The sequence below is a fragment of the Stegodyphus dumicola genome, chromosome 10 (genome assembly GCF_044657685.1).
Source record: "Stegodyphus dumicola isolate Sdum_Otavi_A_Nest chromosome 10, ASM4465768v1".
Classification (NCBI taxonomy): domain Eukaryota; kingdom Metazoa; phylum Arthropoda; class Arachnida; order Araneae; family Eresidae; genus Stegodyphus; species Stegodyphus dumicola.
Genome location: NC_140777.1, coordinates 113,096,166 through 113,119,718, shown reverse-complemented (window position 1 = coordinate 113,119,718; position 23,553 = coordinate 113,096,166). Strand labels below are relative to the sequence as shown.

The window sequence follows — 23,553 nt, the reverse complement described above, 5'->3', positions numbered from 1 at the left end:
AGTTAGTTTAAATTGCGCTTTTGTAACCAGTCAAAAGTAAATTTCCTTGCAGAATTAAGTAATGCTAAACTTCCGTTTTTTCCTACCAAGGTGTTTTCCTTTTTTATTGTCTATACTTGTCTTTGATGAATATTAAAATTAGCTTCGATTTTAAAATATAATTATTAGATAATAAATTTTAAATTTTTTATAATGAAATACATCTTTGCATTTCCATCTCACTAACATAAGAACTTAAAAAAAATTTACTTATATTTGAATGAGATATCATTTGTATTTTGCAATAATAAGATTAATACTTTGTTTCTTAACCAATTTATTATCAATATTCATTCATTTTTGTCGTTTTTCGTGCCAAAAACGGTAAAATAACGGATGTCGTAAAAATACGACGCGCGCGTGCTGGAATGTTAAATTATTAATGATGATTAATATATTGGATACTATTATAAAAATTAATTTAGAATAAATTTAACTTTACAGTCTTTCAAAAATATAAGTAAACACAAACGCAATACAGCAATGTTTTTCCATTTACTAATTCAGCAATATCAGTAACATACAAAGTTCTTTACTATTACGCCATACGTTAAGCAACGATTAAGCAAACTTCCGGATATTTTTTATAATTAGACAAAAATTCTTAATAATAATTAAAAAATTACTTATAATATACTTAGTAGCTATGCGCTCCCAGGTTAATTATTATCATCAACTGTAATTTTTAATTTTACGTGTTCTTTATTTTAAGTTAAAAGTTTAACAGGTTATGGTTATTTCCAAAGTTAAAAAAAAAAAGACGTTTTCGAGTGTAAAACCATTTTTCAACTAATTATTTTCCCGTTTTCATAATCTTTTGCTTTCATAATTCACCATAAATTTAAGAATTAAAATAGTTTGTAGTTTAAATGAATAAGATCTCAATCTATCTTAATTTATTTACTGGAAACATTTTGAATTCTGCTTCAGAGTCCGGAATATGCAGCCAGAAATACTTTATATTTAGAGGCACGTGGAAATATACCACACATTTTCTAGGGATTTGTTACACCGCGTACGGATCCACACTATTCCAAATGTTGGTTCCTGGAAGCTTTAAGAGAATAGGAGGACTTAAGGTACTTAACTCAACCTCTAAGTAGAATACTTAGAATACTATCAATTCAGAAGACGGTTTCAAATAAACCATTTTTCATTAGACAGCCTATTTAATATCAGAAAATCAAATTGCTTGCGTTAACTAATAGTAAACACAAAGTAAAGCGCGCCTGTACGTTTTGTCTCAGGTTCCCAAATCTGTCTTAAAGCGATTACAGTAGTCAAAGTTAACAAATCGTAAGGATAAGTAGAGTGATAATCGTAAGGATAAGTAGAGTGATGGCTAGTGACAACTGCCAAAGAGTCTATCTCGACCTTAAGAACTCTGCGCTTAAATACATTAACTAATTTGCACGATGGAAAGTGGAAATTAATTTGCAGTCAAATTAATAACATAACTAGTTAATTAACACGAAATCCTACAACTGTACATTTAGTAGAGTCGAAGACATTTTCATTCATCCAATGAACTAACAGTTTTCCTTATGTGTAGCTGAATATGTGACCATTTACTTTAGAAAGCATCCCATGACTGTGGCCTATCTTATAGATCTAGTGTGCTTTACTTTAGTCAAAATAATCTAACTCAAATTAAATTAAGCAAGAAGACATTAAAATGTCTTTCTAATAGTAATGAATGCATGATCTGTTAAAAGTCTGATACTATCAACACTGCTGAGTGATCTTAAAAAGATTTTGTAAAGAACCAGACCCTGGTTGGCTGAAACATGAAAACTTCCTAAACCCAAATTCTCAAACTGCTCAGAGCTTTTCAGCAATATACATAGTCGGAGCCGTCTCGCACAACTTATACTTAAGGTTGAAAGTCAGGAATTTAAGTGTCGTTTTGTGATTTGAGTAATATTGTTCAATATTCTAATCACTTGTGTCATTTAAGAGTTTTATAATTAGAAGGAATTCTGAGAAATGAAGCTAATCTGTGTAATCAAACGGATTTTAAAGTTAAACTTGTATTTTAACTCAGCTTTAATAATTCTGTATGTATTTTAAAAACATTCAGAACCAATTAGTTGATTCACAAAATTGCAGAAACCAATTGCAGAAAATGCAAACATTAAATGTAGGTTTCAAGAAAAAAAATTTAAACCAAAGAATAGAAACATAAAAGACCCATAGTACTAAAATTTCTTTTGATACCGTTACATTAAAGATGACATTCTTTGTTAACACATACGTTTCGAGTACTAAAATTAAATATTTGTGATACAAATGTTTAATTTTTTATCCTAATTTTCGCCTATAACTACGATTTATCATCGATTAACATATTCTTAACATACATTAAGGGAGAAATGAGTAATCATCTTAATTTATTTGTACATCTGTAGTGAGAATACCCTTAAATACTACCAATTTCAGGTACACGATCAGTTTTATTGATTCTTCAATAACTGAATCGTATTACCTGCAGGAAACCTTTAATGTTAGTTTGATAGCCCATATTCCAACTTGGCTTATGTTTTCAAAATACTCCATCTGATATTCCTATGTTAAATATACACGTCCCTTTATTTCAGTGTTTTAACTAAGTTAAGTTTTCAAATTTTCTTTGCTTAACTCCTCACACTTGAATCGTGTTTTTAGTGTTTCTTTAGTCATCATATAATGCTTCTAAATCAAAAATTTTGCAGTTACTTCAGCAGTTTATTCCAATACTTTCGTTCTGTCAAAAAAACAAGGAAACATTTTGACTTGAGTCAAATTGCTTCTTAATAAAGCAGTTAGAAATACTGTTCTTTTAGGTAAAAAGGATTTAGGGAATAGATGAATCCCTAAAAACTAATAAACGTAAAAAAAGCTCAAATATGCTACATAATGACACAGCTGGACATTATAATGTATTTTGGTAGGGGAAGTCTTTATTTATTGTTTATAGTTTATAATCATTAAAAAGATATAAAAGTTGAACATATTAGCAAATAAATGAATATTTAAATACAGTGAAGTATGTAACTTGAGTGATATTCTTCATATCCGGGAAAGATATAATGAAAATAGAAAGGTAAATATATTTCAAATGAAATTATTTATTGTGTTGCTGTTGTTGCGACTAATCTCGTCTATCTGATATCAGAACAAGCGTGAAATTAATCGTGACAAGGAAACAAGATTGCGCCTGTCGTTGGCAAGAGTCTTGGGCACCATGCTGGTGACCGTACGACTTTGATCAGTTCCGCGTCCAGTTTTGTAGGAGAGCACCCTGGGGGGCGAAGAAAGGTCCGAAGATTTCGAGAGGACTTTCAGCTCGCCATATATTTTGAGCGCTCCTAAGCAGCACAGACACACAGACACTATACATTTATAAATATCCATGATTTGTCTGGAATTCGAACACGTGACCCTTCGGTACGGCAGTTGTGGAGTCTATGCCTTTTGAGGAGCATTCCCAGTAGACCCTAGGTAGAAGACTGGGTAATGAATTCTTGCTACGTCTTGAAGAACAGATACTGCAGAAGAAGGTATAAATAAACTTTTTACTTGAACTAAAGTAAAAAGATGCACACACTCATATAGCCGGAAACAATTCACAATTCACCACCAATTGTGGCGAGACTTAACTGAACAGAAAATAAAAATATAAAATATTAAGATGGCTAAACGACTGGCTTCTTAGTTATCTAACTCGCTTTGTATACAGCAAAGCCGAGCATAGAATATCAATACAATCTGAAGGGTGTCTAATACCAACTACAGAGCTATTTCAAACACGCAGCATAAACTCGGAACTAACTGCGCTGCTACTCCTCACGAAAGCTTGAAACCGCAGCTTAAGTACTGCTTCTGAAACACGTTTAGATTTTTCATACCACGTCATTAAAGTTTACATTCCGGTGGGAAATTGAAATCAGGAGGGAAAGGAAAGTTGAACCAAAAATAATTGGTTAGAATAAAATTAGGCTTTTGCACAGTCAGAGTTATTAATCAATATCTCGATTAGGTGGCTTATTGCGTTGTAAGTAACCCATCTGGAAAAAAGAATTCAAAAAGTTTATTTAGCCAAAACGACTGGCTCGTAGCAGACTTGATCCCATTCGGGTTTCTTTTTCTGACGTTCTCCAGACTCAGCTCCTTTAGATTTCTTTCTGTGTCATTCGCTGAAAATCACATTACCCCTTTATATATGATGGATCAAGATAAACCGAACCAAAGAAATATTCTGTTCAAGTGCATGGAGAATTTGTGGATTCTTCTCGCAAACATTGTTCTCCAGATTGTCCCACAAATAAGAATAACAGCTAGATAAATTAGGTGATCGTGGAGGCCATTGATCCTTCGAAACCGTCTTTAAGGGTGTGAAAGGTTTGTGCACTTCTTCCAAGGAGGTGTGAGCTGGTGTACTATTGCCTGCTGTTGAATAGATTACAAATTTTGGTTTTCCTCTGCTGTGTCTGGTCGGTTTACCTTGTCCACCTTGTACAAATCGTCTTACAGTTCCTGTGCTTTTCACTTTGGATTCGGTTTATCTTAGGCCACTCTGTATTTCATTTTGAGAGGATTTATGAAGGAAAAAATGTGTCGAACGCCTGTGGCTGGTGTTGTAAATTTGCATGCCCGAATTACGAGGGTGTGATAGGACTGATCACAATAGTATTACTTTCTAACGTGTGGAATAATTATAGCTTAGACAACCACCGAGCTAGTATTAGCACTTACATAAAGGCATACTAAAGAGAAATTTTTTCCGGCTATGTAAACAACAATGCAATAAACACAATGCTTTCATAAATATGTTTCGTTATTTTTCATTATTACTCTCCCCGGATTTCGGACACTCTGTATATAATATTATTGCGCTGCGCTTAAATATTCATATGTTGTGCACTGTTTTGTCACTGCTATGTTATTACATCTATGTTTGTGAGAGATATATTATGCTGAGAATAAATAATCGAATATATAAATGCTTTCCATAATTTGAAATTAAATATTGTAATGTTTTTTAAATAAATACTTTGATGGAAATTTATAAATCTATATCCGTTTTTAAACTTTTGAAACAGTTAACTTTAATGTTCTTCAAACAGAAATGAAAAGGAAATGCGTATAAAACGGATTGTTCTAAAATAATTCTGAATTATTAGTGACAGAACAAGCCATTATTAAAGCCAGCTTCTCATTTATCGTAATTGCATTACCATAAAAGCGTAACATTTTTCCTTTAAGGTATTTTCATAGCAAAGCCAAGCTAATGGATTCAAACATATACATGAAGATGTGCTGTTATTTTCACAATCCTATTTCGAAATTTTCCATTAAAAAGATTTTGGAGTATTACGAGGGATACTTTCATTTTCCCTTTAATGTACTTGAACAAAAGTCTTCAATTATTTTCGAATATCGCTTAGTAATACAGTTATTTAAATCTTTTGAAACATCCACTCTAAAAATACGTTATTTCCTTCTCAACATTCCTGAAATTGTTTAAGATTGTGAATGTTTATGAGTAATAATAACACAAAACATCTTATACATTACGACTGTAAGGCGCAATTACGACTTATAAACAAGCATTGATTCTTAAATGTGAAGACTTTGATGTGATAAAGTTTTAAAGTAAATCATGTTTTGTTAAAAACAACTTAAAATGAATAATTCTAGACTCTGCTAAATCTTCTTACTCACTATATTTTTGTCCACACAAAGTTCTTTAAAAATTAGGTCTAATATAAAAGTAGGAAGTAGCAAAGGAAATGCTTTAATGTATTTTAAAATCTTTGCTATAGATTACAAGTTAAATATAGGAAAAAAAAGATAATGCTGAAGATTGGGAAACTAAACGTTCGTTCAAGTACGTAGTATTTTAAGAGAAAATTGTTATGATTTCACAGGTCGATCCTATCAACTTGCATAACCGAATGAAGTTTTTAGTTTGGCAAATAAATGTAACTTAATCTATAAAAGCAGTATCTTAAGATACATTTTCGTTGAAAATTAGAGATACGAAGTAGTAGTCTAAAGAAAGTTAGAGATGTTCATAGGTTCTTTGGAAATGCTTAAGGGGTCATACTTCCCTTAAACCATCAAAATTTTTGATTTTTGAAAAAAAATATATGTTATAGCCTGATTCTTTCTGCGCAGTTTTAAAAAAACCCCAAGCAAAAATTCGTACAATTTCATGAGTTATGAAGGAAAATGTATCAGCTGAACTAATGTAAACAAAGTTTAAAGGTCCAAGCGAAAAGCGTCAGCAGTTTCTACTCGAAGTGTTATGTGGCAAGCCTAATGATTTATTTTTTAATGATCTATTTATGGAGTAGCAATGTTATTTCTCAACTCTTTGGTAGTTTGTTTACATTCTTAACCGTTCTTGCATTTTATTTTTATTGCTCTTTTTTCCTTTCATTTCATTATATTTTAGTAGTGTTTCATATCACTCCTCTTGTTATTTCAATCACTTATGATCATTCTGTTGTGATTTTAGAACAATTTGTGGGGGAATTTAAATATAATTGTAAGTTTTTAAAGCATTTTATTATCTTACTGTGCACTGCTCCGTAAAATGGCTGATAATGCTTATAAACGTGCTTCTGGAAAGCGTTCAAAAAAGCGCCGATTTCATGGAAACCAGTTCACCAGAACAGGTAAATCGACAGTTTCAAATGAAATAAATAATGGATTTTCTATTTCTTCCCCAAACCAAGCTGTTATATGTGAAACTACAGCTGCACATAGTTTCCCTGGAAATTCAGATGAACTAAATACAAGTGCTTCTTGTAAAAAGTTAAATGTAACAGACACTGATTTTTCATGTGAAAGCAATCAATTTGATGGCAACATTGATTGTCGATAAAAATATTTTGTGTTCGTTTTTGGAAGAAAACACTGTGTGTAAGGTATGCCATGGTAAATTAAAATTTACTGCGAAAAGATCTGCAGGTCTGTGTTCCAGAATGATCTTGACATGTCAAGGATGCAAAAATGTTGTGATGACAAGCAACACTAAACTTGTTGGGGAGAAAAGGAACATTGCAGAAATTATTTATGCAATGCGTTGTATTGGTCAAGGTCTTGAACCATTGAAAACATTTTGTGGAATAATGGATTTAGATCCTCCTGTGATGCAAAAAACTTATGACAGAATCTGTAACTTAATCAATAATGCAACAAAAATGACTGCAATTGAAGGCATGAAAAATGCAGCAGCAGAAGAAATATCACTCAGTAATTCTACAGACATAAGTGTAAGTGGTGATGACTCCTGGAAAACAAGAGGCCATACATCTCAGATTGGTGTATGTACGGTTATTGGTGCTGAAGAGTGGAAAAGTTATCGACGTAGAGGTTTTATCCGTAGCCATGTAAAGGATGCGAATTGTGGAAGGGTCCTCGATCTGGTGAAGCCTTTGATGAGTGGCAGAAAACCCATTCTCTCACTTGCAGGAGAAATCATTTCGGTTCATCTGCCAAAATGGAAGCTGACGGAATGGTTAAAATTTTTCAGAGGTCTCAAAGTGCAAGGGGTGTGAGATACATCAATTATATTGGTGATGGTGATTCAAAAACATTTCTTTCCGTAACAGAAAGCAAACCATATGAAGGTGTGACTGTGTCAAAACTAGAGTGTGTAGGGCACATCCAGAAGAGGATGGGCACTCGCTTACGCAAACTGAAAGCTGATTATAAGGAACGAAAGCTTTCAGATGGCAAAAGTCTATCTGGAAAAGGTCGACTTACAGATAGTGCAATCAGCCGACTGTCATTGCATTATGGAAATGCAATTCGCCAACATGCAGATTCACTGAGAGATATGCGAAATGCTATCTGGGCTTTGTATTTTCATACTCGATCTACAGACAGTGACCCATTACATACCTTTTGTCCAACTGGTGAGTCCTCATGGTGCAAGTACCTTATTGCTTCGGCGAAAGGGGTTGTGAATGATTTTCGCCATAAAGAAACCTTACCACTGGCAGTCATGGATGTGATCAAACCAGTTTTCAACTCACTGTCGCATCCACACCTCCTAAAACGCTGTCTTGGAGCTCATACTCAAAATCCAAATGAGTCACTGAACTCCTTGATTTGGCAAATATGTCCAAAGACATCTGGTAGTGGCAGAATCATCTCAGATATAGCAGTTCATGAAGCAGTTACTCTTTTTAATGATGGTAGAAAGGGTAGATTATCTACTCTGAGATACCTGAATATACACCTTGGAATTAATTGCATTACTGCACAATTCAGGAGTGACTATAAACGTGTAACTTCTTCGAAGAAACGAGTAATAGCTCGTACGATTGATGCTCGTCGCGCCAAGCGTCATGCAAAATTGCATGAAATTAAAAAGACTCATAAAGCTGAAGGAGTAACATACACCTTTCAGGAGCATTTTAATGCTAATAGTGTGTGTATAATTATTATATGATGAATCTGAATTGATATATTTTGTGCATTTTTGCTATTCGGTGTAATTTTACATCACGACATGAATTGTCGTGTTAGTGTGAATGTTGTGTAAACAGTTGAAATTTCTATCAAATACAAAATAAGTAAAAAAAAAACAATATCAGGTGATAAGTTTTTCATTTTATATAAAATTAAGGTGCAATAATAATGGTTATTAGGTAATATATGGTTGAAAAAAACTTTAAAGTCATTTTTCTCAAAACATGATTTTTCATTATAGCGCGCATCATAACAATTGAAAGATGCAATATATTCTAATGAAAGTTGTATCACAGATACAATATGTAATTTGCTACAACCTGAACCTAAAATTTGCAATTTCCATTTATATTTTGTTATTTTTCTGGGTTCTCAAAGTAATAAAATGTATGCTATTTTCAGTAACATAAAACCACTGTTTTTAAAAAATATAAAATTTATATATATTTAAAATTTTAAAGGTTCAAAATTATAATAAGACTATAATAAATATATTACAGGTGAAAATATTTTGAAAAAGCATATAATTTAAGAGTAATCTTGCGCGCAAGCTGATATTACATTTTCAGATTACATAAAATGCCATATAGTTTTCAGCATTATTAAATAATTTTTTTTCTATTTTATAAGCTTAGTCACATTTTCAAATAGAGTAGTATTTTAAGTGTTTTCTGTAAAAAATTTATTTTTTTCCTGTTTATATATTATGAGATACAGTAGTTTGAAATAGTCCAATTTACTCGACGTTTTAGCCTTTTAAGGGAGGTATGATCCCTTAAGTCCTTTTTAGAGTTTACATTTTTAGCATTGTTGAAAACTGAAAATTTCGTATTACATTTTAAAGAATTAATAATTCTCACATTACTAATAGCTAAATTTTGAACTTACAGCAATGGTGAACTCGCTTTTCAATTTATGCTTGGTTTCAACTATTCTTAGGGCATTCAACTCATTGTTTGGAAAGGCCTGCTGGAAGCGAAACTGTGTTTTTTTGCTCTTAACAATTTGACATTAACTGAAATGTCTTCAACCACCGCGAGTTCTTCTTAAGTAAGCTTTACATTTAAAATTGACTTTCAGGAATTCACTTTTCTTCATATAAAGTGAATTGTCCAGAAGCAGATTATCCAGTTTGCGGATTATCCATACGTGGGGTGCTCACATACGCACACTGAATGCTGTGCGCGATAATATGTAGGAAACAAACACGCGGAAGTCCGAGAATGTTTTAAAAACCAGTCGTTAGGTTTAGTTCCAATGATTACCCCGCATCCGTTATGCATGTCCATAGTTAGTGGAAACGTTTTGTTTTTACGCATTTCCGTGCATAGTTTCTTCGTTTAGAAAAAGGATTTAAAATTTTAGAACTAAAAATGAATAAAGAACACGCTACAAGCACTAAGCATAAGAAAATTGTGTTAACATTAAATCAAAATCCTACATTCATCTGAAGGTTTGAACATGATGAATCTACAATTAACCTCTCCAAAAAATACAGAATTTGCGCTCATGTTTATGATTTTGTTAAACAAAAAAGTTCTTCGTCCAAAGGAAATTCGAATACAATGACAAAATAACACATCGAAAAATGTGTAGTGAAATTCTACCAATACTGAAACGTTCTCAAAAATGAAATAAAATAAGATTTTTTTAATAGATAAACACATATAATGTGCAGGAAAACTAATAGCTTGGATCATCCGTTTTTTCAGTCGTGCCCCGGCATTAGGCCGGATAATTGAGAGTACACTCTATCAGATATTGTTTTTCTTTTTATAGCATTCTTGTCTTAGATGCTTGATCCTTAAATGCCTAGAATTTGATGAGACAAAAATAGCAACATCCTAAGAAGCATTTAAAGTTTTTTAAAAAATAAAATTTATGTATTAAAATATGAATTTTCGACATTCTAACTAAATTATTCTCATTGTTAATTTAAGGAAATATATTAAGCGCTCACATTGTAACAAAATTTCAATCAATGGAACTGATCTGAAGTAAACGAGCTGTTATTAGATTACAAAATAGGCAAGAGAGAAAATGACAATAAAATGCTAATTAAGCAGTTTACTTTTTACTGGAATATAGTAATACTTTTTAAAGTATTACTATATTCCAGTTAATGAAATCCACTATGAAATCCGTCATTTACAGTTATCTAAATACATCCTTTTAAACTAATGCTTTTATCTAAAATCTAAGTTCTTAATTAATTATCTTAATTCATGTATTTTGCCTTAAATATTACAGGAAAATATTCATATGTCATCGAAGCCTTTCTAAAAGAAACATTTCGCAGTTACGTTACGGGTAACGAAAACCACGAAAACATTAATACAACTAACATGCACTGAAAACCCATGTATCCAGTATGCATAGAAACATCCATGCAGCTAATGTGTACCTAAACACACATGCACCTACATTTTCAGTAACTCCATTTTATCCTTACACTTATGAATGATACAATGTTAGGTATGAGTAGTTTTTCAGTAGCATAGTAACATCTTTCCACTATTAATGCATGAGACTGATGATGATGATTCCACTTGTATGATATTCACGTTACCAGTAACGGATATATTCATAGATATGACAACCTCATCATATCCCAGAAATAATGTTTTTTAAAATAAGTAAATTTCTAATGTATATTCGCGATGACTTTCAAACTTCTAGTCTACGAAATACTTCCTAGCATTGGCCAAACAAACAAATAATATCTCTGAGATGTACTAACTCTAAACTTTAATTAGAGATATGATGTGAATTACAATCCTAATATTCAATCATAACCTTATTGCTCCTATTTCTCTTATTTCATATTTTTCTAGTCATAGACGCAGAGAATATGCTTTTAATTTCAGTAGAAACTACCTTACACATCTAATTCCATGAAATCTTTTGAAAGATAATTCTGATTTAAGCATCATTTCCCAAGTTTTTCTGCTGCTTTGTACATAAAACATATAAACATAAATGTTTCGTACCATACTACAGATCTGCAATCAAAGCATATTCTAAAGCTATGATAAACCTAAATTGATTTTCATCGATTGGTATTATAAGGTGGTCGTGTTATCAGAACTGACTAATCATGTTTACTCTGTCAGTTGGAAAAATTTGTTCTAGATCTGACTGTCATTCACCTTAATCACGCTGCTTACAATAACACTTTCATGCATGCAAGCCCATTATTAGAAAATTTCAATATTTTAATCAGATTTACACTTTTTTAGGGAACAAAGAGGCAATTATTATAAGTACAATTAGTTTTCAATTTTAATAATATTTTAATGAAGTCTTGCGAAAGGCTCTAGACTATTATTTTATGTGAGGATATACTACAATACATTTTACGTAGCTCGAAAAATATTCCCATTGAGCAAAATCACTAAATTTTTAAAAACTGCATATAGCTGTATATGCTTAGAATTCTGGAGCCAGTGTTAAGTATTGGTTTAGTTTTATATTTTTTCAATCTTTTCTCTGTTTATCATATCAATATTCAGTTTTAGTAAAATGGCTACAAAATTATTTTTTTATTAACCACTTTTTATGTGTTAACTTTATTTATTAAATATCATTTGTCCGCATTTACGCCACATAAATTTCGATTCAAAGCAAAATCACAAAATATTTTAAAACAGCGTATCTTTAACATTCCCAATAGCGTGCCATACATTCCGATACAGGTTGCCATACATATTTTTATATTCGCTATAGCTATGTCTTTAAAAACTAGCCGCTTGCATAGCCAGACACATAAATTGTTATCAGAAAAAGTATATAATGGTTTTAATGAGGTCTAGGGAAATTTCCTAAAAATATTGAATATATTTAATTAGACAACTTATTTAATACATATTTATATAAATAGATTACATTAAAAAGTAGAAAACAATATTCTTCAGAACTATGTTTATTGTTTTTAAATCACTTAGTTTTTATTTAGCAAACTCAAGAATTAAATTTGAAAGTATCTTAGGCTTTACTGAATGACAAAACTGTGCCGCGTCGGAGACAAAACTATTTCATTTCAGGTGACTGCAATATATTGCTTTCATAGACACAATATTTTAATTAAAACTGAAAGATAAATAACTCACTTCTTTCCAAATGGTAACAGTCTTTCACGCTCGTGATAAAAATGTTTTATTTCAACTGTATTGCTACCGCTCGCTTTCAAATCGTTGAATTTGTTGATCAAAAATTCAGTAAAGTTTTATGAATCATAAAATAAATAAAAAAACGAATTCCAAACACAAAATTCGGGCTCACATGTTCAGGTGGAGAACTACTTTATTCAAAGCTGGAAGTCTGTATTTACCGTCGTTTACAGTGCAAGGAAAATATATTCCCCATGTAGATTCTTCATTATTTGATTTCTTTATCAATAACAGAGTGCGATAATATTTTATGGCATTAATCTAAATAGGAATACGCCGTTTACAGTGAAACCAACGCAAAATCCCATTTTGAGACTAAAAGCCCCTTTAGGGATAATACATTTTATTTTTTACACCAACAGAAATAAAAATACTTAGGAATAAGTTTATCTTTTTCGAAATATTACAAAATCTGATTATAAACATGCATTTGATAAATCTCCTTGATCACATCTCTTAAATTAAAAAAAGAAATTAATTCAAATATATTTTTCTCTCGATTTCATCTCTGCAAAAGTTGTTAATTATTTCCTTATATTTGTAATTTTCCAAAGAAGTTTGTTCAATGTACAGAAGGAAAGAAGGAGTTACTTTTGATTGGCTCAATGAGTTTCGTAAATAATATTTTATACGTTTAAATTCTGAAAATACAAATACCATTCCCTCTGATCTCCCACACTGCGGTTAGTTAGCACAACATTATTGACGTACAGTGAACCATTTATAACAGTATATGTGAATAAGAAAAGAAACCTCTAGATTTTAATAACAAGAAACGTTTAGTCTTTTTCACTTCCTTGTACGAAGTAAAAAGGAAGTATTGTAATCGCGGAAAACTTCAGGCATCATATTTCAACGAAAGTATCCATTTTGATCGCTATAGAATGCAATTTAACGATATTTTTGCGTGACATCCGTACGTAAGGACAGAATAAAGGACTCTTTTCCCCCCAAACAAATTATTATAAAACTGATTGAAAATGAACGAGTAACCTCAGAATATTAAAATTTTGTATATAGGATTGCTATAGCATGTAGTAGATGTGCACTTCGTGTTTTGGTTGCAATCGGCGGCACCAAAAATATATAAATATATATATATATATATATATACACTCTGTTACTCGGCTCAGTGATCTCCGTATCTTTATTCTTATATGTTTGTAAATTGTATATTTCTTGCTTTAAAAATGATTCAATTATGTTGCTCTTATTATCCGGTTAAGGTTATTATGCCTTTAGTAAATCTGTATGCAATAGTTTTAGAATTATCAATAATTTAAAAGTTGTTTAAGTGCCGCTAAGCCTAATAATTTTTGCCATGTCGGTCATTGCTTGTTTACATTTGAAACAACAGAATAGTAGATTTGTTGCAAATTCTAGAGAAATTAAGCTTCGGAATAACAAAGATAACGCCTTTATTTATTATTGCGAAATAATCATGCTTAGTAAATTCTGGAATTTATTCGAAGAAATAAGTGTTTAAGATTTACTTCATAATTTTCAATACAGATCTTTTGAGTTTTTATGTATTTTCGCCTTGTCGCGAAGTAAAAATTGAATTAATTGAATCAGAAATACTGAATCGTCTTGTGAAAAACCTTTTTTTTATTGTTTGCTTAATTTCTTTTATACATCATTTTAGATTTATTATATTATTTGAATAGAATATGTGGCAACGATTAGACACTTCTTAGATTATATAAATTTTGTGCATTCTGTGTTAAAAAAAATGAATGAAATTTAACGCTGTTAAGTGAACCTAGGCACAGAGTGTCGATCCTACTTTCGAGTGTATTCAAACAAGTCATAAATTTCAGTTATCTTGCCAGAAATAAATCTAGAATTATCCATTTGAGCTTTCTTCAAATTTCTCTACGTTTATTGCAGGTGAAATTAATTTCCATGCTTACATTATGCAAACAAAAGTCTTTTTCAAATTATACTGGTATATTTAACTCATATGCATTACGTTGCGGTGATACTGAGACATCGAGATATAATTCGAGAAAAATTAAGCATTTCAGAAATGGAAGCTAAATTATCAATCTATATTCAATAGCCATTATCATTCTTCCAGTTAGAGATATTATGAAATATACATTGCCTTGTATTTCCATGTTAGCAATTAGCGGAATATCTTTTCCAACAATATAAAAACTAAGAGAATATGAGCGACGATTAAAATGAATATACAGATATACTAATATACAGGTATACTGAAATTTAATTAATTATTCTTTTAAACGTCTGTCTTAAGTTTTAATTCTGGAACTAACTTTCTTGTTAAGATAATAAAATGTAATAAGACCTTCAAAAAAGTAATTTTATCTCTGTCTGAACCCGCCGAGACGGTATACTGGTTAGAGGAGCCTACTGCGGTATACCGAAGAGCTCGGTTCGAATCCCAGAGAAAGCGCGGATGTTTATAAATGTATAGTGTCTTCGCGGCATGCGGGCACTCTAAATAGTATATGGCGAGCCGAAAGCAATCTAGTGTGGTTTGGTAGAAGGGAAAGAAAGGCGCGGTTGCTCTTTTTCACAATTGGTGGGGGAGAAGAATATCCAAACTCTTTCGACAATCTTTTGCAACCATTGTTCCATGAAATTCACGGACAAGACAACAACATCTGTGTCTAAGCAAATAACAATAATCAATTTCTCTTCTTTTATATCCACAGAGACATTTATAATATTACACATTTATAATATTATACGTTTATAATATCATTTGCAAACTGAATGACAAAAATACGCACTTAACAGTTCCGGTAAACTTTTTATCAATCGCAATTTGCTTTATAGAAACTTTGAAAAAAAAATTCTGTTAAATCAATCAAACTGAAAAACAATCATTTCTTTATAACACGCTATTTTACTTGTTTCATTCTTAAAAATTAAAATAGTTGCTCACACTTTTATAAAATACTGAATATACAATTTATAATTGAAAATTATTGTTTTGAAAATTATTGTTACTTTTCTCCGCTAAAACCGGTTTATAGTCATCTGGTGTGTGTGTGTTTAATTATGGCAAAGCACGCTAGGGCTATTTGCCTGAGGGGAGGGATGCCTTTCGTGGAGGACTTTCTAAGGGAAACTGGCTCGTATACACGTTACACATGGGGAAAACCACGAAAACGCCCATGCAGCCAGCCCGTTCGCGGGATTCGAACCTCGGACCGAACTACCAGTGTTCAGCGTCTTTACCGCTCGGCCGCTGGTGGGCTTATAGTCATCTGAAATATACTTCTGTTACCTTCAATACTTGATTATCAAAATGTAATGTACATTGCAATGAAAAAAAAAATGACTTCATTATAGTTTGTTCAAAGTCATTACACAGAAAAGTATCATTTCAGTAGAATTGTCAAAATTCGTTGATGTTTATACCAGTTAGGGTTTTTTGTTTTTCTAAACAATTTACTAAAAGCTGCTGAGCTGCCAGAAACGAAAGTTTCAAACAAACATCTCAATAAATTGTAAATAAGTGTGCAATACCATCACGAGCTGTTTCTGAGATCTCATGAAACTATTTGTCAGTAACCAAAATTCATAAACATAATATTACAGGAGAATATTCAGAAACTGAATTCTTCATGAGATTTAATGGGATTTTTTTAATTATATTTTGATAGTTTTATTCATATATGTATATGCATGTATTGACACATATTAGTTGCTTTTAAATCTTTCTAAATATGTTTATCAAACTTCTAGCATATGTTTTCCCTTACGGCCTATTTCTCAAGCAAATCTTATATTATTATTTAAAGGAATATAATTAACAAGCATTAATTAACAAAAATTATATACAGTAATACTATTGTTATTGAAACATATATAAAAATGTCCAATATGTGTTGTTCTTATAATTTAACCTGATCTAAAATATCAGAACATAATGTTGCAGTGAAGAATATGAACTCAGATGATTACTCGTTATTGAAAATGATCTGGACCAAATTTGTACGCGGAAGTTCTTCAGACGTCTTTTAGGTTCTAATTATCTTCTATTCACATCGTTTATTTTACATAATTTAATATTATATAATGCTACCTTTTAAATAACACTTACGGGAAGTGGAAAAGGCATAATACAATCATAAAACATTTTACATATTTTTAATCCTTCACGCGAATTTTAATTTTCATATTTTTAATTTGAATATCTGAAAATAATATTACATTTCAACTGGACTTCTTCAATGTTGGAAGACTATGTCAGATTAAATTTATAGTCAGTCTTTTAAAAATTGCTGCAGTCTTCTTTCCTTTCATCTCCCAAACATGCTTACGTAGTTTGGATTTTTTTAGTATTTTGAGATCAGACTGTGTTTTAACCTAACATAGCTAATCAGTACTGTGTGTTAAGGCCAGAATGTAAGCATACGTTTAGAATGTATGTGAGGAAGAGTTTACGTGGATGGTTTCAGAACGCAGTAGAAAATTAAATATCATAATATTCGTGTAAGTAGGGCTAAGCCCTAGCTTTAATCGCTTCTTTTTAAAGAGATTATCACAAATGATTATTTAGGGTTCGAAGTATTTGTAACGAAAATATCTTTTTGACGTTACTATTTTCACCTTTTTTGGGGAGAGGGCGGAATTAAAGTTGTACGTTGTCTCTGCAGTGAAACAGGTATTTACTTCTAGCTTTAATTACTAAAAATATTTACATATGATCGCCTGAATAGAAATCGTTGTGAGCAATGTATTAACACCAGATAACTCAAATGCATGAGATTTTGTTGAAGCATCAGAAGCAGAAATATAGAATAGCATAGTGTTTATAATCGCGCATTTGCTTAATAATCACGAACGAAATAAATATCCTAGTTTTTTTTTTAATTATTTGCGTGAGCAAACGTTCTTGTGACACATTGTAAACATATTTAAGTTTCATTTTTAAAACATCGAATTTACAGATTAAAGCGTGATTGTTTTATAACAGGGGTGGGCAGACTTTTCCGGAATACGGCCTACTTCTAAATTTTTCAAGGTGTCACGGTCCACCCAGTTGCATAGCTGTGGTGAGCTTGAAAAGAAGGTCTACAATATTTATTATAGCTTAATCATAAATACGAAATATGCACTTAACTTACTCTTTTAAAACCGAGTTTAAAGCAAAAGCCACAAATATCATAATTTCAAATCAGCGATTATTATCAAAGAACTCAAAATACATTAAAAAATAAATCATTTTCATCTAAAGTTAGTTATCGTAGTTACAGTGAGTAGAAAGGCTTAGTCTGCATACTGTCAACCAATCTTGAATATCTCGGTATATAATTACTAACTGCTAATCTTGCACTGCATTCTAAATGGTCGTCTGTCGGGAACGATATGTTCTCTTAATTACATTCATCGTTGAAAATGCAGTTTCACACTGGTAAGTAGAGCCAAAGAACGATGTTAAATGAAATGCAACTTTTAAATTAGGATACTTTACTTCGTCTATTAGATTCAAAAGTTATTCTTAGGTTTTGAACTACTATGTACTTTTAAAATTATATCATTTTCATTTCGTTTTCCTAAAGAGATAAAGGGAATATATAATTTATATTTTTAGTCACTCCTTCTACATTAACATTGTCAAATGTGTGACTGATGAATAAAACAATTGGTTCTAGTCTAGTAAATTCTTGAAAACGTCTCTCAAATTCGGAGTGAAGTTTTATTATTTCAATATCATATTTCTCTTTATTTAACGTTCCTCCATTTTTAAACAACTCGTCAGAAATATTTTTGAAATTTTTTAGTTCATTCTTCATCATCTGAGAAGATATTACTTTAACTGGTTTTGAAAATTATGAATAAATCCAATCAATTCTAATATTTGTTTTATTTTTTATACTCACAAATCAAAGTCCTATTAATTAAGATTGCTTGTTATATCAACAACAAAAGCGAAATCCATCAACCAAATGTCATCACTAAGTTCTACGTAGGCTTTATCATTTGATACCCAAAAAAATCGTTTACCTCTTATGGTAGGCCCCTGAATCTTTGTATTTTTACAATATATACTCCGACTTAACCAACAAGCATCTCGATGATATAACAATTCTCCGTAATCAGATTCTCTTTCTTCTAGTTGGTCTTCACGAAATATTCTCTTGCAGAGTTTTCATGAAGACATGACGCGTATTTAGAATTTTACACAGAGGGTCTTTTGTTGAATAATGCAATGATAAGAAAGGAGATGCGGTAAGTCATCATCTCTGATGTACATAGCCAAAGAAACCATTGACTGTGCCAGTCATTGATGGGGGCCCCTATCAGTTGTCATCAATACAATTTAATAAATTGAATTTTTTTTCTCCTCTATATACTTATCGAAGGCACGGTAAATATTTTCACTGCGTGCTTTCTTTTTTAGAGGCAATATTGTTAATAATCAATCTTTTACACTCATAGACTTAAAAACTATCTTATAAAAATCCAAAGTTGAGAAACATCAACCATGTCAGATTCATCAATATACATTCGTCAAACTGCTAGGAAAAGCAAATACAGTTAGTAATATCTTTGGTCAGCTGATCAGCCAGATCAGAATTCATCTACACGACATTTGAAAGTTATACGTTTTTAATTGGGGAAATAATTTCTTTTTTGTTCTTGAATGAATCAAATAATGAATTGCGGGCTTCCAAAAACGCTTTTTTTATCATATCTGCATCTGCCAAAGGTTTCTTATACTTCTCTAAAACATGACTCACACTAAAAGATGCATCTGTTGCATCCTTACATATAGTACTGGATTGAATAAAATAAATTATTGCTAGTCCAAAGGGGCTTTGTCCCTGAAGGACTACTGTTTTCGTTTTGCGATTTTGCGTTGAATCATTACAAATGTCCGTTTCACTTTTCGAACTGTTGCCAACTGATCCTTTTCGAACTGAACAATGTTAGCGTCCTGCATTATGTTTGAAGAAATTAAATAACGAAAAATCTGCATAAATGTATGCATATTCCTCGCATTGTGATAAAACTATATATCCATCGAATTTTGAATAATGTAATCCTCCTACGAATATGGGCATGTGAAAGACCAAATTTGAAATTTGGAATTTGTTTTATTATCGATTTAATATTTTGTAAAACTTTAACGAATGTTTGAGTAACAAACTCAACTATTTTAAAGCGAGCAGTGGCAACACTCTACGGCGGGGAAAAAAGACCTTTTTATCTCCAGCGAGCGCGGAACTGCGTTTCGGAAATTCTAAAGATATGCTCATTTTAAAATTATTTTGCGACATTGCTACTGAACAGAATTTTGTGGTTTAAGTGGAAAGAACATGATATTTAATAAATAAAGGTAACACACAAAACGTTAAAAAAAATCTGAAACGTTTCAGATTTTTGTGGGGACTTGTATTTTATTTATTTATTTTATTTTATTTTTGTCCAATTAATTGCGATTTAAGTTCTTTTAACTTTTGTTTACGCAATTAATTTTTTAACGGAAATTCTGTATCAAAAACTACCATGCATGCTTCTGAAATGCCTTTCAACGTTCCTTTTATTAGAAATGTTACACTTGCATGTCATATATAGCACACACATTTTGCATTCACCAATTTAAAGAAAATACGTTCTTCCCATTCTGTATTAAAATTGTACGTTTCACGTTTCTAAACAATTGTTTTCGACATTGTAAGCCTCTATTAATATATGACAAATTACTACTTTTAGTACAAAAACACAAAAAAAGACAAAATTATTAAGTTTAATGTTTGAAGAACTTTAGCGACTAACTAGACCGTGGAGAGTGTACGTTTTCAATGCAGCGGAGCAGCGAACATACGTGAACCGATGAATCTTAAGCGTTATTGTGCGCTTCCAACGAAAGCGTCATGGAAGGCGAAGTGTTTCTGACGAAATAATGCATAATAATGTTTGTACTTGTAGCTCTGAAACACTATCAGATTGCATTTGACATGAGATTGTTTATATATATATTAGCAAACATTTTTTCAAGACGGTGATTTCTACGGAAGAAACACGGTTTGCTTATGTGCTATCCTTAGAGCCAGAAGATTTTATCAATGTATACAGATTTCGTAACAGCATAGAAGCATTGCAGGTAACTCCTCTAATATTCAATTATGTAGTGGTATACCACTGCATAGCAAATTGCCATACTGATTGCCATACTGTCCGAGTATAAGACACGGATAATTATTATGGTATCACCGAATAGAAAAGAGATTCTGCTAAATTTTATATTTCGGCGATTACTTTGTTTGGTGCAGGCTTTATCATAGAAATGATAAATTCAAATAATATGCGTTTAAACTGAAAGAAACTTATTAGGATGGTGCAATTATCGATACAAACTTTCTTATCGATGCCTCTCGGCTAATTTAAAGGTTAGTTTTCATAAATGTAGTAAAATAGTTTTTGTTTTTTACCCATCCGCTTTCCATAGTAACGAAATAAAGTGAACACTTTCTAAATTAAGCTGATTACTTCAACTCGCATAAAGCAAATTATGTGCTTTCGCAAGTACAAAATAAAATGACACTTTTTTACAGCGCGAACCAAACAGGCGTCACGTAACGACTTTTCTATGCATCTAGAATAGCAATCATGCCGCCATTTGTCTAAAAATAGAAAAGGTTCATTTGCTACATATTTTACAGAAATTTTAATGCTTCCCTTTCCCGTTTTAGACTTTCTAATCACCTCCAGTGAAACCACCTCGAGTTTAAATAGTAATAATCTGTCTATAAGAATGCAGAACTTTTAAAAATCACCTTGAGAGCAGCAGTTTCAATATTTAACACGCAAATGCACTAAGATTATTTGGTTAACACATTTAGCATATTAAAATAATAAAAACAGAAAGAAAACATTCATTTAAAACTCACCCTGGAATTTACATTTCTTCGAACTTGAAGATTTAGACTTAGTTTATTTTACAGAGTGAGCTAAATACGTATTAATGCATTTCTAAGATGTGTGTTATTCGGAGTAAATTAATCTAATAAGTTGAGGATTTTTCTTCTGAACCTCAATAAGGTTCAATGCAACAATAAATATTACATTACCTTCAACTAATATTTCTTGTAAATCACTTCCAGTCTCTAATAAAGAAGTGTTTTCTAATTTCTTCACTTCTGAAAACTGGCCAAAGAATGCTTAAAGTCAATAGCCAAGAGTTATGGAAATAATTATTACGTCAATTCTTCCTTGCCTCTTGATTTGAAACATTACATTCAGAGATGTCTAAAAAGAGTCTCGTCTGCAAAGTGGTAAAAACCTCAGAGTAAAGCAATTACAGCTATTACCAATTACAGGAATGTGATGCATATTTAGCCAAATGAATGGCATTTATTACGAAGTTAGACAAGAAACAAAATAAAATACTTTAATTCGAAACGTATGTTAAAATTATGGCACAGCAATTAGCTAAACCTTTGAGAAATGACATTCATCAAGTCACATGGATGATAAATTTTAAAAAGTGCTGTGCCATTTTGACGCAGTCCGCCTTGAGTGCTCATTGTTTCCTGCCGACCCACTTTTAAATTTTTATACTTATAAGGTATTTCTCCCACTTTCCTAGCGTGGCTTCGTGGTGTAGTGGTTCGCACATTGGGCTGGTATTCCAGAGGTCTGTGGTTCGATCAGCGACGAAGACGATTACTCATTTTTCATCTTGCCTGCTTCCAAAAAAATCCTAAGGACTTTACAGTGGCATCTGTACTAAAAGGGTGTTGGATGAGGTTTCTCCACACTCAGGATTTGGCGATTGAGTGCCCTGAAAACTCCAGACGCCCTTTAAGCATATAAGGTATTTCTTACACTTTCCTAGCATTCCTTCGTGGTGTAGTGGTCAGCACACTGGGACGGCATTCCAGAGGTCCGTGGTTTGATTCCCGGCGAATGCGTTTGTTAATTTTTCATCTTGCCTGCATCCATAAAATACTTACTGTCTCTACATACTTAACAATTAAATACTAAATGTTTTCATTCATATTTCTATAAAAAAACTAATGAAAATGTCTTTTTGACGTTACTATTTTTACCTTTTTTAGGGGAGGGGGGCGGAATTGAAGTCATACGTTGTCTCTGCAATGGAACAGGTATTTATTTCTAGCTTTAATTACCAAAAATATTTACATTTGATCACCCGAATAGAAACACATTGTGAGCAATGTATTCACTCCAGATAACTCAGCTGCATGAGATTTTATTGAAACAATAGAAACAGAAATATAGAATATCAACAGAATTAAAATCTTAAAATATGAATTAATACTTGTAATGTATTCTAAGTGCGAAATTGTTCATAATAAATCCTTTTCTATTTATTCAAAAGAAACAGAAAAAAAAATGCTAAAATAAAATTTTTTAGCCATGCAATAGCAATAAAATTATTACTAAATTTTCAAATATTACTGTTGCAAATACTGGCAAGTATTTTCCTTAATCCCATAATACATGGTGTTTATTTGTTAAAATAAACTTAGATCACTTTTTAAAGCAACAAATGCAGCTTATTTTATTAAAGCATACGCACATAAATTTAAATTACCTTCAAAACAATAAATTTAGATTACTTTATTGCAACGTACCTACATAGTTACTTTTTATGTCATCATTACGATATTACAGTACATTATTTTTTTTATCAATTGGAAACAAGATACGTTCACTTGTTTTGTTTTCAATCGAAATACATTCCTGCAATATAAGATTAATAAACACTTACTGCGTTCGGAAATACATTGTTTTCTAATGTTAAAGGAGATGATTCTTCTTTCCAATTTAAAATTAAGTATTGTTCGTCTGAAGAGTCGCAAAAGAATGTAAGGCATACCAGTTATGTGTTCTTCATTCGCTTTTCCCGTACATGAAAAATCATACC

The 23,553-nt window shown here is 31.6% G+C and overlaps 2 long non-coding RNA genes across 4 annotated transcripts in view; one reads left to right on the top strand and one right to left on the bottom strand.

Moving 5' to 3' along the window:
* LOC118189098 (uncharacterized) overlaps positions 1-23,553 on the bottom strand; it is an 872,843-nt gene that overhangs the window by 459,292 nt on the left and 389,998 nt on the right. The window lies entirely within an intron of this gene.
* LOC146995072 (uncharacterized) overlaps positions 1-23,553 on the top strand; it is a 56,499-nt gene that overhangs the window by 1,101 nt on the left and 31,845 nt on the right. The gene's annotated exons all lie outside the window — the stretch shown is intronic.